The sequence below is a fragment of the Dipteris shenzhenensis genome, chromosome 8 (genome assembly GCF_047967505.1).
Source record: "Dipteris shenzhenensis isolate YYH24624 ecotype China chromosome 8, Dip_SZ_1.0, whole genome shotgun sequence".
Classification (NCBI taxonomy): domain Eukaryota; kingdom Viridiplantae; phylum Streptophyta; class Polypodiopsida; order Gleicheniales; family Dipteridaceae; genus Dipteris; species Dipteris shenzhenensis.
Window position 1 is genome coordinate 46,224,827 of NC_141603.1, and position 17,175 is coordinate 46,242,001.

Here is a 17,175-nt window from a genome sequence, read left to right on the forward strand (position 1 = left end):
TAATTACTTAATTACGTCAAGAGGTAAGAAACTTACATGCATCATACATGCAGATGATAACTCTCACTCGCGCTCATTTATTGTCTCTCCATCACTTTCGGCTTTACATAGAGCCAGTTCTAGCCAATCAAGTGACATGTGAGTGGGGAGAAGGGCGAGATCCCATGGATATGGTTGCGATCGCCTGTACATTACTCTGAATCTCCTCCTTGAATTTATTCCTTGTGCTTTGGCAGCTTCATATCTCTCAATCCACATAAGCTTCCCAAGAGGAAGGATGTATTTCTTAGACTATGTACCTTCCTTACCTATCTTCTTTACAAGATCCTATTTTAACAAGGCTCTCCTTTCAGGATAGCCAAGCACAAAGATTTTTACACCATTGCCAATGGGATACAATGCAATAGGGGAAGCCATGTGATGTGGACCACAATGTTTAAGCTATCAATACTTTGATGCACTTTAGTACTTAAGTAGGCCATTCTAAAAATTGGATGTGGAAGACCACAACATATCCTCCTACTCGACTAATATAGTGTCCCAGTGAGTGATCTCAAATGCCTTTTGCATCAATTCAATAGCCATTACATTAGCAGACCTAACATGACCATAAAATATAAATCAATACATAGGATGCTTACCATCATGGCATTGTCTCCTTTAATGATGCAAGCAAGGCAAATAGGTATAAACTGTAAACTTTAGACATGAAAACTTTAGGCATCAAAACTTTAGACATATTACCAGAAAACTTTGGACACGAAACTGTTAAAAGAGAAGGAGGAGGTGGAGAGACAATGAGCACAAGACACACGTGTTGAGGAGTAGTAGGAAGACTACTATGTGTGTCCCCTTTTCTTACTTTTTATTCCATCATACCCTAAGTCCACATATGACTAACATAGTGGTCATAGTGTACAAGACATAAGTCTATCTAGTAATATCAAATCCTAGATGAACAACTGGCGGGTAGCTATCGCTTACTCCACTATACATACTGCCGATAGAACGACATCCATAAAATAAGATCATCCACAAAATAAGATCAGGTAGATGATGACGGCTGGAGCTTGCTATATCTGCAACACTCCCCCTCAAGCTCGAGTCGAGCTTGTGAACTCCCATGAAGAATCGGAAGTTCTCAAATTTCTCTCGAGGCAGCACCTTCGTGAAGATATCAGCAACCTACTCTCCTGTCTGCACATAGGACATGACAATCTGACCTGCCAGGACCTTCTCTCTTATGAAATGGTAGTGAACCTCTATGTGTTTTGTACGTGCATGAAACACTGGGTTACTAGCAAGCTGAATACTGCTCATGTTATCACAATAGAGAGCAACAGGATCCTTGACATACTTCCCCAAATCTACAAGTAGGCTGCATAACCATATAGACTCACAAGCGGCCAATGCTGCCCCTCTGTACTCAGCCTCTATAGATGACAATGCAACTGTGGGTTGCTTCTTGGAAGACCACGTGATAGCGGCACTTCCAATGCTGAATACATACCCAGATGTGGACCTCCTGTCCATAGAACTACCTGCCCAATCGGCATCAGTGTACCCGAACAAGATGAGATCACCAAAAGATCTGTAGTGAAGCCCATACTGCACAGTGGACTTCACATATCTGAGGATCCTCCTCACAGCATCCAAATGTGGCTTTCTAGGCGTCTGCATAAACTGGCTAACCAAGCCAACTGCATAACTAAGATCAGGCCTAGTGATCGTCATATAAATCAGACTACCAACCATCTGCCGATACATAGCTGGATCTTCTAAGACATCACCTGTATCTGCTCTTAACTTGACATTCTGCTCTAAGGGAACTGAAACTGGCTTACAAGCCGTCATCCCATAGCGTGAGAGCATGTCTAGAGCATACTGCCTTTGCACCATCCAAGTGTCATAGGCATCCCTTATGATTTTAATGCCAAGAAAGTATCTCAGCTCACCCAAGTCCTTCATGTCAAATTCAGCCTTGAGTTTGTCCTTCATCTGCTGTATAAGCACATCACTGCTTCCTGTCAATATCAGATCATCAACATATAGAATCAGCAATATCATATGCTCCCCCTGAATATATACATACAAGGATGAGTCTGACTGACTGGCATGTCTGAAAACCAATTTTCTGCAAGTATGCATTTATTCTACCATACCAAGCGCGTGGTGCTTGCTTCAATCCATATAATGCCTTCTGCAACTTGCATACTTTTGTGGGCTGATTTGGGTCTTCATACCCAGGTGGCTGCATCATATACACCTCTTCCATAAGATCACCATTCAGAAATGCATTTTTAACATCCATTTGATGCATAGCCCATTTATTGTGCGTAGCCAAAGCAATGACAGTTCTAACAGTTGCCATTTTTGCAACAGGGCTGAAAGTCTCCTCAAAATCAATTCCATACTCTTGAGCATAGCCCTTAGCAACCAATCTTGCTTTGTATCTACCCACTGAACCATCAGATTTATGTTTCACCTTGTACACCCACTTGCATCCAATTGCTTTCTTGCCCTCTGGCAAATCTGCAAGTGTCCATGTGTGCTGCTTACTTAGTGCATCCATTTCCTCATTCATGGCATCAACCCATTTTGGGCTATCACATGCTTCCTCAAGGGAACTTGGCTCCCTCTCTTGGATAACCTTAACCATATATGCATGATGCATTGCCATAAAACCATCATAAGTAAGCCTCTGAACTGGATAAGTAACTCGCATTGACCTACGGGGAACTGTAGGTGCATTGTGTCTATCAACTATGACTGTACCTGGAGAAAAAGAAACCCTTCCTGATGATTGTACTTCTGGATTTTCATACGCAGCATCAAATCCCATATTCTCATCAAATCCATGAGTCCCAAAACTGAAGTTTGGACTGTTATAACCATTATTTCTTGGCTGTCCACTTCTTACTGCTGCACCACTATTTCTTGGACTGTTTTGAGTCCCCAATTGTTGTGCATTTCTCGCTGAATTTTCCAGACTGTCATGGGCTGATCTTTGCTGCCCTAAACCGCCCATATTTGACCTTAGTCTTCCTGTCCATGGAGTGACAGTTTTGGGACTGTTATCAACCCCTCCGGGCCCCAAACTTGCACTGTTTAGTGGGCTGTCCGCTGTGGGCCTGCGCACTGCATTGTTTTCTGTTTCTGCCAAAACACTGGCATCTTGCCCATTGGCATGAGGTGGCTTGAACCATGAGTTCAGCTCATCAAAAACAACATCCCTGCTAATATAGAACTTCCTGGTAGAAGGGTTGTAGCATGTATACCCCTTTGACTCTGAGGCATAACCCAAAAACACACATCTTACTGCCTTGGGATCCAATTTCCTTCTCCTTTCATCAGGGATATGTACATAGCATAAACAACCAAATACTTTCAAATGAGAAATATTTGGTTTGACACCTGTAAAGGCCTCTTCAGGCGTCATGTCATGCACTGAAGATGTAGGTGCCCGATTCATGAGATAAACTGTGCATGAAACTGCCTCTGCCCAATATGGTCTAGGCATATTCTTCTCATCCAACATGGCTCTGGAAACTTCTGCTACAAATCTGTTCTTTCTTTCAGCCTTTCCATTTTGTTGAGGGCTGTAACCACATGTTTTCTCCCTCTTAATGCCATGCTCCTTGAGAAAAGCAATTAAACTCATCAGACACATATTCGCCCCCATTATCTGATCTGAGGCACAAAATGCGCTGTCCTGTTTGCTTTTCCACAAGTGCTTTGAACTCTTTGAATTTTGCAAGTACTTCAGACTTCTGTTTCATAAAATAAACCCAAGTCTTACTTGAGTAATCATCAATGAATGAAACATAGTACTCATAGCCACTCAGACTAGGCTGAGATGGTGTCCAAACGTCACTATGTATAAGCTCTAAAATTCTGCGAGCTCTTCTCCCATGTTGGGGAAATGGCAACCTGGCTTGCTTGCCTATTTGGCATGAACTGCAAACTGTGGATGGACCACTAACCTTAAATGCTGGCACCCCTGTAACTATGCCTGAGGTAGGCAAAGTTTTCAGCCTTTGGTAGTTCATGTGTCCTATCCTCTTATGCCACATTTCAATATCTGAAATTTGCGCATCACTATGAGCATACATGGCTGCCTCTACTGCAGGCATATTGGCATCCAATTTAAACATTCTGCCTGTCTTTTTTCCTTTTGCAACCATCTGCATGTTATTGTTCATATCTTCAATATAACATCCTATTTTGTTGAAGCGAACCTGCAAGTCCCGCTCAACCATTTGACCAACAGAAATCAGATTTTTGGTGATGCTAGGCACATGCAACACTTCACCCAATGCCTTGATATTGCCTGCATCTGTATTAACTGGGACATTTCCCATGTGTGTGATCTCATGTTGAGAATCATCACCTGTGAACACATAAGATGGGGCTTTTACTGGTTCCAAGGATGTGAACCATTCCCCACGAGCAGTCATATGATTTGATGCTCCTGAATCGATGTACCAATCTTCTGCACTTTCCTGCATAGTGTTATCCATTGAATGTGTCATCGCCAATAGATGATCACTTCTGCTGGTACTCTCATAGTCTGTAGAAGCATAATTATTTTGTGGCAGCCCAATGTGTCAAACATTCAGTGCAACTACTGTCACAAGTTTGGACACTATGAAAGAGATTGCCGCAAGAAGCAGTACGACCAAGGCGGTCAATCCAACAGTAATCGAGGGAATTCCTGAGGAAGAGGAAATCATCGTGGTGGAGATTCTAGTCACAGTCATTTTGCAAATGAACATGGAAATATGTTTCTTGCAAGTGAGAAATTGCATCAGACTGATACAATGCACCTAGACACTGATTTCAATTCCAAAGAGGATTTTAGCTATCAAGTCAACCAAGTGGAATAGGATCCTTGGTACATAGACAGTGGTGCATCATCTCATATGACAAATCATCAGGAATGGTTCACAGAAATGAAACCATTAGAAGGTTAGAAAAATGTCATCTACACAGCAAACAATACACCGAATCCGGTTTAAGGGACAGGTGTTATCCCTATGAATAATTTCACTGGTACAAAAGGATTAGTCAAAGATGTGCTCTATGTTCCGAAGCTCAGCAAGAACCTTTTGTCAGTAGGTCAAAAGATGGAACACAACTATAAAGTCATCTTCAACGGTGATGAATGCATTATTAGAGACAAATCCAAAAGATGTCAGCTAGTAGCAAAAGGTGTCAAGGAAGGACGCTTATAGAGAATGCTAGCTACAGTACCAGATAAGCATGCCATGTCAGCTCAAATGCAATAGATGCCACTATTTGCAAAATGGCACAAGAGATATGGTCATGTCAACTTCAAGTACTTGTTAGATCTAAGGAATCAGAATATGGCAATTGGAATTCCGAAGCTATAGTTTCTTGGAAAAGTTTGTGAAGCATGCCGCTTCGGCAAACAAAAGCGAACCAAATTTGTCAGAAGTACCTTTCGTGCACGAGGTATTCTTGATTTGATACATACAGATGTATGGGGTTATGCCCAGACCCGTAGCATCAATGGTTCACTTTACTACTTGACCTTCATCGACGACTGCAGCAAATATTGTTGGGTCTACTTTCTGAAAGAGAAATCTGAAGTGCTTTCCAGATTTCAAGAATTCAAAGCCATGGTAGAAAACCAGACAGGCAAAAAGATCAAGGTCATGAGATCAGTCAGAGGAGGTGAATACATGTCTTCAGCATTCATGAACTTTTGTAGAAATCACGGCATTCGAAGACAATTCACATGTGCAGATACTCCTCAGCAGAATGCAATAGCTGAAAGGAAGAATGAGACTTTAGCAGATAGTGCTAGAGCAATGCTTAGTGAAAAGCATCTTCCAAATCAGTATTGGGCAGAAGCAATAGCTACAACTAACTACTTGCTTAATCGGCTTCCTACCAAACCGATACAAGGTATGACTCCTTATGAAGCATTCACTAGACACAAGCCATGCATTGGGCATCTCCGCATATTTGGTTGCATAGCATATGCCCACATACATGATGATCATCGCAGGAATTGGATCCGAAGTCATGCAAATGCATCATGGTTGGCTACAGTGAAGAAAGCAAAGCATACAAATTGTATGATCCCATCAACCGCAAAGTCATTATCTCTAGAGATGTAATCTTTGATGAGGAATCAGAATGGAAAACCTCACCTACACAGGAGATAGAAGCATCGACTTCACAGTCATCTACAGAACAGGTTGATGAAGAAGAGCAAGAATTGCCAGCAACACCCCAAGCAGCACCACAGCAGCTCAGACGGTCTACTAGGGAAAGCAGACCACCAGCCAGATTGACATATGCTCAGAAAGGCAAAGCAATTTAGGTGGAAACCACCAACTATGCTCTTATGAGTACCATCATGGCTACAGAAGAGCCAGTGTACTTCGAAGATGCGGTAGACAAGCCAAAATGGCAAACTGCTATGAATGAAGAAATGGATGCTTTGTATAAAAATAACACTTGGGAATTATGTGACCTTCCACCAAGAAAGAAGGCCATAGCCAACAAATGGGTATATAAAGTGAAGTACAATCTAGATGGCAATATTCAAAGATACAAAGCCAGATTAGTTGCAAAAGGATTTGCACAACAATATGGTCAAGAACTATGATGAGACTTATGCTCCAGCAGCAAAGATGGATTCCATATGGTTCTTGATATCACTAGCGACACTTAGTAAATGGAATGTGTATCAGCTCAATGTCAAGAATGTATTTCTCAATGGTTATCAAGACGAGGAAGTCTACATGCAACAACCCGCAGGTTATGTTGAACCAGGAAAGGAGAAAAAGGTTTGCCATCTCAAGAAAAGTCTCTACGGCTTAAAACAAGCACGCAGAAGTTGGTACAACAGAATTGACAAGTATTTTGCTGATCTGGGATACATGAAATACAATGCAGATCATACTCTCTACTACAAAGTTCAAGGGGAAGACATTACTATTGCACTTTTGTATGTAGATGATCTGATTGTGACAGGAAGCAAGGATAGCTTCATCAGAAAATTGTATCAAGACTTATCTGCAAAGTTTGACATGAAAGAATATCTTGGATTTATGCACTATTGTCTTGGAATTGAGTTCTGGAGAGATTCAGATAGCACATTTATGAGTCAGCTCAAGTATGTTGACAGTCTCCTGAAGAAGTTTCATATGGCAGATTGCAAGATTGCAGCCACTCCCATGGAACAAAGTTTGAAACTTACTAAAGGTTCAGAAAAGCCTACAGTCAATGACAGATACTACAAGCAAGTCATTGGATCTCTTATATATCTGACAATCACACGGCCAGATATTTGTTAATATGTAGTAAGCTCACTAGCACAGTTTATGGCAAATCCGAAATAGTCTCATTGGAATGCAGCCAAAAGAGTCTTGAGATACATCAAAGGTACAAGACAGTTTCGGATAGAATACAGAGGAAGTCATCCACGGTTGCATGGATACTATGACAGTGACTATGCTGGTGATCATGAGACAAGGAGATCGACACAGGGATATGCATTCTTCCTTGGTCAAGGTGCTATATCATGGTTGTCAAACAAATAGCCAATTGTTTCTTTGTCTTCCACTGAAGTAGAATATAGAACACTCACTACAGGTGCATGTGAGGCTATATGGCTTAGAAGACTATTGTCAAAAATAGATTACTTTGATGCAGCAACAATATACTGTGATAATCAATCGGCTCAAGCATTGGCCAAAAATCTAGTATATCACTCCAGGACTAAGCACATTGATGTCAGAGAGCACTTCATCAGAGAAAGAGTGTTACTTGGTGACATCACACTGCAGCATTGTGATAGCAAAGAAAATGTTGCAGACATCTTTACCAAATCAGTAAAGAGCTATTCAAGAAACACCGACTAGCTCTTGGTTTGGCATAGAGGAAGGACATTCTCATTAAAGGGGTGTGATGGAATGTAATGCTCAGTCCTTCTTCGACTCCCCAGAATCATCATCTTGAGGAAAGGCCTACTTCATGATCATGTTGATCTTGAGGGAAGGTGTTGAGAGTTCACGCTCAACATCATGTGATCATGTGTGCATAGCACCATCATGTGATCATATGTGCATAGCACTAACCTTATAGAGTGCTATAAAGGAAAGGGTTAGATCCCCTAACCCTAACCCTAGAAGGGTTTGTATATATTCTATTTTTTCAACTAAATCTAGTGTACAGTTAGTCATTTGTGGTGTGCTCTCTAGCTGTGCCCTCTCTCCTCATCTCCACTCTTCTCCTCTCCCCTCTTCATATTTTTGTCATATGTTTCATTGACATCTTGTTTTCAAGGTTTTGCTAAGTTGTATCATAGGTTTGTTTTGGCCTTTCTTACTTAATAGCCATAGCATAAGGGGTAGATTATGGAATGTCTGTTGTGCGTGTTGTTCTTAGTTTTCTTGCACTTGCCAGAGTGTTAATATCATGGATTAGAAATTGGTAGTGCTATTTACTTGCACCCACAGACAAGATCTAGTTACAAAAAATGTAACGTTCAAGTCATCACCAACTCATACTCTTCCTTACTATGGAGCATCTTCCTCATCATCTTTCACACTTTTCCCATCTAATGGTCTTGTTTGCAATGGCCACGGAGCATGTTTCAATAATTGGAATACTCACAAGAGCTAAAGGTCTAGGGTAAGGCATTCTTAGGTCTGCGAATGGTATGCATATAAATAGTGATAAGGAAGGGCTTTAATGTGGATCCCAAGTGTAGGCATTGGGCATGGGGACTCTAAAAAAGACCATATTAGGAAAAGAGGGAATATCCCAAGTCCCAATTCTTTTCGAACTTACAATTTTGGGGACTCTAATAAAGACCATATTAGTAAAAGTGGGAATATCCCAAGTCCCACTTCTTTTAGAACTTACAATTTTGGTTTAAAAAAGGATAAAATTTGAAACATATGTATCTTAAACTACATGGCATTAGTCTTAAAAATTTATGCAAAAAGGCTATATTGGTGAGTACACATTAAATTTATTAGGACCAATAGGTACTTCATATGACCAATAATCTATGGAAATTTTGGCTTTAAATTCCTTTTCATTTCCCATTTTGTCAATTTCAGTACACTACAGTTCAATTATTTTGTAGATATTTTGTCAATTTCAGTACACTAGAATTCAATTATACTCAATTATTTTGTAGATATTTTATTAAATTCTCTCTTGTTAAATGTGCTCATGTATTATTTTTTTGGTATGTACATAGATTATATTTGTATTGACAATGATATCAATTCACGTGTTTTTGGTCTTTATTTTTAGTTTTAGCAATTTATGAAATAATATTAAAATGTATTTTAGGAAAAAAAATTCTCGAGTTATGTGGCTTAACTTTAGCATTTCATGAGGAAATACAAAGAGGTATTTTAAAAAAAAATTCCTCAATCTACATGGCATCAATCTTAGCAATTTATGTGAAAATAATACATTCATGAGTACATATTGAAGTTAATATGACCAATAGATTCTTCATATTGCCAATAATATATGGAAAAGTTGGCTTTGAATCCTTTATCAAGATCAATTTGCAATGTGATTATACTAAAATTTATTTGTATTCACTTGTTTTGTAGATATTGCATTGTATGCATTTCTTGGATGCTTTCAATGTTAAATACTTATCTTTCTAACATCTCCAAATCCTCTTCAACAACAGTACCATAAGTTCAGAAAGCTGGTTTCAAATCATTTATCATTTCCCACATTTTTAATTTAATTTTAATGTATGTGCTTACTTTGTAGATATTGCATTGAAGTTTCCTTCTTTATATGTGCTCATATACAAAATTGTGAACATTCAGAGATTGTGTTTAATGTTGATCTCATTCTAGACTCTTCATCTCCTATGTCCACCTGGTAGCCTTAGAGTCCTTTTTTCCTTTATGTATTATTCAATAAGGTCATTTAGGAAACTCTAGGACCACAAGTTATCAAGTATTTGATGGGATATAATAGAAAAAAACAAACAAATAAATACCAAGTATACTAAGTGGCATGAACATGTCTAGAAATCATACTCAATAAATAACTCCCTAGAAGGGGCATGAACATATATATTGCAAAACCAATTTAAAAAATTCCCTTGAATCAGTATGAATATATGATGCTTCAAAGCATGAGTAAAAAAATTCCCTCATGAGGGAATGCATGTATAAGGCCCAATAAGAAAACTAATAATATATTTAATGAGGAAGAGAGATCAGCAGTAATCTCCTCAATCTGCATCACCCTTAGAGGCTGAACCTATAGACATCCTCATCTCCACTCCATATCCCTCATTGTCTCTAGATCCCTTGGCTGATTCAAATTCCTCATTTCCTCTAGAGCTAACACTTGGGTTAGGCTTCATGCAAATGGAAAAGCTTATCAAGTACACTAACTAGCATTATATAACTTGAAAGAAGTTGGTAATAATGGCAAAGGAAGTATCTTAAACATAATTTCCTCCCACAAGAGCATGCTTATTATGTGAACAAGAATAGCTAGAAGATAGGAATCAGGATATGTCAAACAACATACATCATTCGAATGAAATGCATTACCTTTTAACAAGAGATTGAGTAATAGGATACTTATAAAATACATTGTGAAGTCCCTTGCCATTGCTTCCAAGTTGAGAGAGTTGATATTTTGTTGTTGAGAATGTGCCACCTTTCGATGATCGCTCCACCTCTCAGGGCCTCTCTTGAGATCTACCTTTGTTGAGATCCTCCTTTTCCAACCACCAAACATCCAATCAAGTGCAGGTATAATATCTTTACAATGTCCAACTAAACAAATGATTGGCAACTCAATCTTCTTTTTGTGATTGTGAAATCCACAAGATGTGATTTATTGAAGTCCATTACTAGCCTTAATACCACATCTATGCTCCAAGCTCTATAAACATACCCTTTACCTACCTAAGAACACTTCTGACATCAATGTTGAAGGTTGCGTCCTACCCAAATGGATAGTAACTCTACCATAGTGTCTAGTTCTCTACACCTAATCACAATTCATGAACTTTGTCTACCGAGTGTTTGACATACTAGAAATGCCACACCTTTTCAATATGTTTCAAGCCCTTATGTCCCATCTAAACGTCTTGATTCAGTTTGGTGCTAGTTGTATATCTATCAAAGCCCCGTGCACTTCCTTCCACATCCTTGAGCCTAACCTCAACCTCCTCTAGATTCTTTGATGATGCGCTAGATAAGAGTGCTAAAATATTTGAAAAAATAGGAAATCCAAAATGTGGGTGTGGAGCCTGGTGGTGATTAGAACATGTTTTTAGAAAGAAAGATGTTGCAAATAAAGATGTCATCTGATGTGTGAGAGCTGACCACTAAACAACATGCCATTCATCAAACACTCTACCAAAAGGTTAACACATCATATGGTTAGGTCATAGCCAACACCTATTTCATTAATTTTGGACTTTTTGTGTTGTTTTTGGATGAAGCCCAAAAATCCTTCCCAAATGATTTACTTTGTGAAAATATCCTTCCCAAATCAAAATTTTACTTTCTGAAAATATTCTTCCCAAATCAAAAGTTCACTTTGTGGCACTATCATATTCACATAAAAATATTGTTTTTTCAATCTATACTTTTGCACCAACATGCAAGAATTTGAAATAATCCTATATTAGAAATTCTAGCTATATCTAAGTTATTTCTTAATTTAATTATTTTTAATATTTTTCCTTGACATTTTTCCTTAACGTGATAAATTTATAAATCCATGAAAGGAAACTTAAATATTTCATGAAAATAACATTGTCACTCGCAATATGCACAAAATTTTTAAAACTCTTAATAAATAGAAAAAAGACATGATGCCATAAGACCCAAGTTTTGTATTGAACCAAAGACGTATAATAGCAATTATAGCTATTATTATATGATTACATTGAGAGACGTTGCTCTCAGCTAGAGTCTTTATATCCAAAATGATATAGATTGAACATATGTTTACAATTTAAATTGTTGCTCTTAAAGAGCCTCAATTCGTGCCATCTTCATAATTTGACTCCCCATTGTATTATTGCTCAATGTCACGACAGTACCTTGCCAGGTGCCATCTGCATAATTTGACTCCCACTTGTCTTGCCAAGCCTTGCCCCTTGGGTGCATTGACTCCCCATTGTCTTATTGCTCAATGCGATAGTCCCTTGCCAGGTGCCATCTGCATTAACTCCCTATTGCCTTGCCAAGCCTTGACCCTTGGGTGACATCCAGTGCAAAATACAGGTGCCATCTGCATTAACTCCCACAAGTTGTCTTGCCAAGCCTTGCCCCTTGGGTGCATTGACTCCCTATTGTCTTATTGCTCAATGTGATAGTCCCTTGCTAGGTGCCATCTACATTAACTCCCTATTGTCTTGGCAAGCCTTGAGCCTTGGGTGACATCCAGTGCATATTTTGACTCTCATTTGACATAGGAGGTGATGACTCTGATTATAATTGTCTTGGATTGGCTTCTTTCCTAGTACCCAAATAAAATCCTTCAATGGACTTCAATACAAAGCTTTAATCATGGACATTCTTCATTTGCGTTGTCTCCTTCTACTTCCTCCATGGTGAGCATCCTTAAAAATTCATGTATATGCAAAATATTTTGCTGTGGTATTTTTATTTTTCCTTCTATCTCATATCCCATGCGCTTCTTTGATTTCTTTGCCCTTGAATGCCATGACACTATGATTGTCTCTGTCGAAACTTGAGAGACCGCTTCATCATTTGGGACCCACTCCTTCATTATACAATTAGTATACAATGTGTTGTTATCCATATTCTCCTTCTTGCCCTTTGGCTCATACCATACCGCTGTAAATGTTGTAGCTCTCCCTTGGTCATCTCTTTGCACATCAACTACTTTTGCAACCCAAAACTTCACGTTCTCATATTCATCATCCGATGGCCGAACCACAACAAAACAATCGACCTCTATATCTACTTGTGGTATAAACTCTCTCTTCTTCGGTCCACAATATGGACGTGGGAGTAATGATACAAATTCATTTTCAAAGACTGGACCTGGGCGCAAATCGTTATGAACATTTGGCCAAAACATATTGCATTCTTCCTTGACATCCTTTGAGCCTCGCATTCTCTCAAGGTCCTTTATTAAATTTCGTGTCTTGTTAATTACAGTGGTAGTGTGTTCTCTCCAAGTAGGCTTCGAATCACGATATCTCCGGAGCATTTCCTCTTTGTATGTAATAAATGCTTTTAATCCTTCTATTTCACAGTTAGACCTCTCATTGAATTCTTGTATAGAAGCCCATGTTGGATACCTTTTCCTCCATTACGATGTCATTATATGCACTTTCTTCTTGGACCATATTGTGATCTTCATCTTCTTCCCTAGATCCACCATTGGGATCAACTAGGATCTTTGTATCCACATCATAATCTTCAAAAGTATGTTACTTCGCAAAGCAACTTGGACCACATACCACCTATCAGAACAATGTGGATGGAAGACCACCTATGTTTAAGATGCAAATTAAATGCCATCAATTTTATTAATTTATGCTCGATTATATATGAACATGTACCAATTATTTAAAAATTAAGGCATTAGCTTAATTAATTAATTAGTACATACCTCTTCACAATGGTTGGGAAGAACAAAAGTATCACTTTCACTGGTCCAACGTTTGGTGGAGCCTATGGCAAAAAAACCACTAGCATCTTTCTTGATTGTAGCATTGGGACTGTTGTACATAGTTCATAGATTTCACGTATGGTCCCACAATAATCTGACTATGAGGAGAGAAGATTGGTATCAGAAGCACTTGCTCGGTTACCTTGTATGAATTTGGACATGACTCCACAGTTGTGACTCTCTTTGAATAGATGTGTTCCACAAGAAAAGGTCATCGATATGGCCATAATGCACTCTACTTTTTGTACTATAAAAAAAACAATGAGGATGCAGTTTATGGTGATTAGTGACCATGAATAAATTAATTGAGTAAAAAGGTAATAAGATTGCATGTACCATAAATCCTTGTGAAAATGCCAAACTCTCGCTCTCGCTTGGGTGCTATGTCCCCATCATCTTTGGCTTTATGAAGAGCCTATTGTAGCCGATCCACTGACAAGTCTTTGGGAAGACGAGCAAGATTGCGTGGATATGATTGTGCTTGCCTCTGCATGACTCTAAATCTCATCCTTGCATTTAATCTTTCTACTTTTGCCTCTTTATATCTCTCAATCCACTTTTCTATCTCCTTGCTATTGAGGATAAAAAACTTGAAGAATTTCTCCCTTTGTTCTTTGCTCATCTTTTGTTCAATCCCATTTCCTTGGGGAACCTTGGCAATGATACAATCATCATATTGGTTATGCCAAGCATGTGGCATATCGGGATCCATGGATGCAAAAAACTCTATGATATATACTATGCAAAAAACTCTTGCACAAGCCAACCCTCTACCATGCTTGCTTAGGGTCCCATGGGATAGTACAAGGGGGATGTCAAAAGTGCATTATGTCCCCCCTTTCCTTAAATCTACATTCTTTCTCAATTGTTTAGATTAGACCATAAGAAAATGTAGATGATATAGATTAGAACATATTCAAATATTCACCATGGGTCATATTTTTTTTTTTTCCTACCATGGCCTAAAAGTAGCCATATCTCGGGCTTAGTTCATCCACACTTGGTACATGACCGACTGTCACTAGTCAAATTTGTATGTCTATATAATTTTTATGTTTAGGGGGTAAAAACTTGTATTTCCCTACACCCCTGACTCCCCCCCCCCGCCAAAAAAAAGAAAAAGAAAAAAGTGAGGGCCCCCCTAATTAAATTTAAAGATTAGGAAAAAGTAAAAAGGGCCCCCACCCCTAATGTATAAGCTTATGCATGCCTCATCTAAAAAACCCCCTATTGTACACTCACATGATATCATACATTTCCCCTTGTGGATCCCTCGAGCTTTGGGTATTTCTCTTTTCCTTACAAATCCCTTCAAATCTTTCACAAATTGTTCAAGGAAAAACATCAAATGACTATGACCGATCTCAAGCAAGCACATAGATTCAATGGATTCCACCCTAGCCTTCTTAGTACTTGATATAGAGATCTCATTTTGAGAGATCCAACTATTTCACGTGCCCATGTAAGATTCACAATGTTGTGTTGATAATTCAAAATTGAATGAAATAGAGTCAAGGTGATATGATAGCAAGCATACCTCACAATGCCATTCATCTTGTAGATAGCTATTCTAACATCCTCTTGTGCCAGATATCAATATCTGCAACTACACCGATCCCATGTGCAAACATTGATGCACTCAATTCAGGCATGTCCGCATCCAGCGTAAACATCCTGCCCTTCTTCTTTCCTTTTGCTATCAAGCGACCATTATTTTTCATATCCTCAACAAAGCATCCATGAGGATTGAATCTGACCTGCAAGCCCTGCTCAACCATTTGACCAACAGAAACCAGGTTCTTGGTGATGTTCGGGACATGAAATACATCAGACAAGTATTTCTTTTTCCCATCCTGCATAGACAAAGGAATTTTGCCAATCTGCACAATAGGATGTGCAGTATCATCACCAGTCTCCACAAATCCTAGTTTTTCCATTTTCCTTGCATCCTGCATCCATTCAGCATGACCTGTCATATGGTTTGATGCACCTGAGTCAACATACCACACATCATTGCTTTCTTCTGCACTTGTCACAGAATTTGTCATATGCTGTACCATAAACAAATGTTCATTTCTGTCATCACCCTGTCTACTAGAGGATGCATAATTGCCTTGCTGCAATTTTCCATTCATAATGTCATTCTGCTTTTTGTAGCAGTCTTTAGCCATATGCCCCATTTTACCACAGTAGTAGCATTCAACATTGCTGTTTGCATTTTGGCCTCTCAGCCATCCACCATGACCTCTTTGGCTCCCCCTGCCTCTAGAGTTACCACATCCTCCTGCATAGGACTGGTTTTCTTGAGTTTGCTGCATATTCTAATTTCTACCACGGCCTCCAAATCGGCCTCCTCTACCTCTGCCTCTACCCCTTCTAGCATTTGAGTAGAAGACAGTTTCTTTTGAGGTTCCTCCTGAAGAAGATGCACCACCATTTCTCTGCTCTTCAGAAATTAGAAGAGCAATCAACTCCTCAAAATCAGGAAATTTTTCACGGACGGCAATGGATGTCCGGAACTGTGCATAATCCTTTCCTAGACCATTCAAGGTCACAGAAACTAAATCGTCATCATCCACTGGCAGCCCAATGGAAGCAAGTGCATCCGCAATTTTCTTCACCTTCATGTGGTAGTCATTGATGCTCATATTTTCTCTCTGCACATTGTGCAGCTCCTGCTTGAGCTGCATTTTCCTTGCTTGTGTATTTGTGCTGTACATTTTTGCCAAAGTATCCCATGCCTCCTTTGGCGTACTCGCATCCTGAATATGCACAATCATGGAGTCCGAAATACTGATAGACAGCCAGTACATAACTTTCCTGGCTCTCTCATGCCATCCTTTGAATGCCTGCATTTCTTGTTGATTGGGAACATTAGGAAGAACAGGTTCTTCTTCATTTCCTGTAATGAACTCCCAATAGCCTTTTCCCATCAAGAAATTCGTCATTCTAAACTTCCATGCTTGGAAGTTGTTCTTGTCAAGCTTTTCAGTGACAATCTGTGAAAGAGAATGAGATGCCATTACAGAACACTGCAAAATATTCTGTCACTGCAAAAAACACAACTTTTGCCTCACACGGGCAGATCTGCAAAACTGACGAAAGTGGTATTTCACCACACAGTCACTTCCTAGTGACGATTTTGCATCAACAGGTGACAAGCATGAATCTGCAACTTCCAATGTCTCTGCGCACAGGCATAAGATGCAATTTCTGCGGCAACTTTTCACCAACCTGCAGAACAGTGGTCGCACAGCAAAAACAGGGCCTTTTTCTGAGTGCCTGCAGAGAACTTCCGCCTCCAAAACGGGCCCCGAAATGACCTCGAATCTGAAAAATAAAGTCATCAAGGGCTTTGCCCTTATCCCGCAGCATATAATGCCCTCTCGCCACACCGCGAAGGGCGTCTCAATCTGAGACAGTGCACTCTTGCACTTCCGGCTGTGTTACCTGCAAAGATTTGCTCCCAAACTCGAAAAA

General features: G+C 39.4%; 1 pseudogene; it reads right to left on the reverse strand.

Moving 5' to 3' along the window:
• Positions 1 to 1,185: 1,185 nt before the first annotated feature.
• On the reverse strand, positions 1,186 to 1,854 carry LOC147899584 (secreted RxLR effector protein 161 pseudogene; annotated as a pseudogene).
• Positions 1,855 to 17,175: the final 15,321 nt, after the last annotated feature.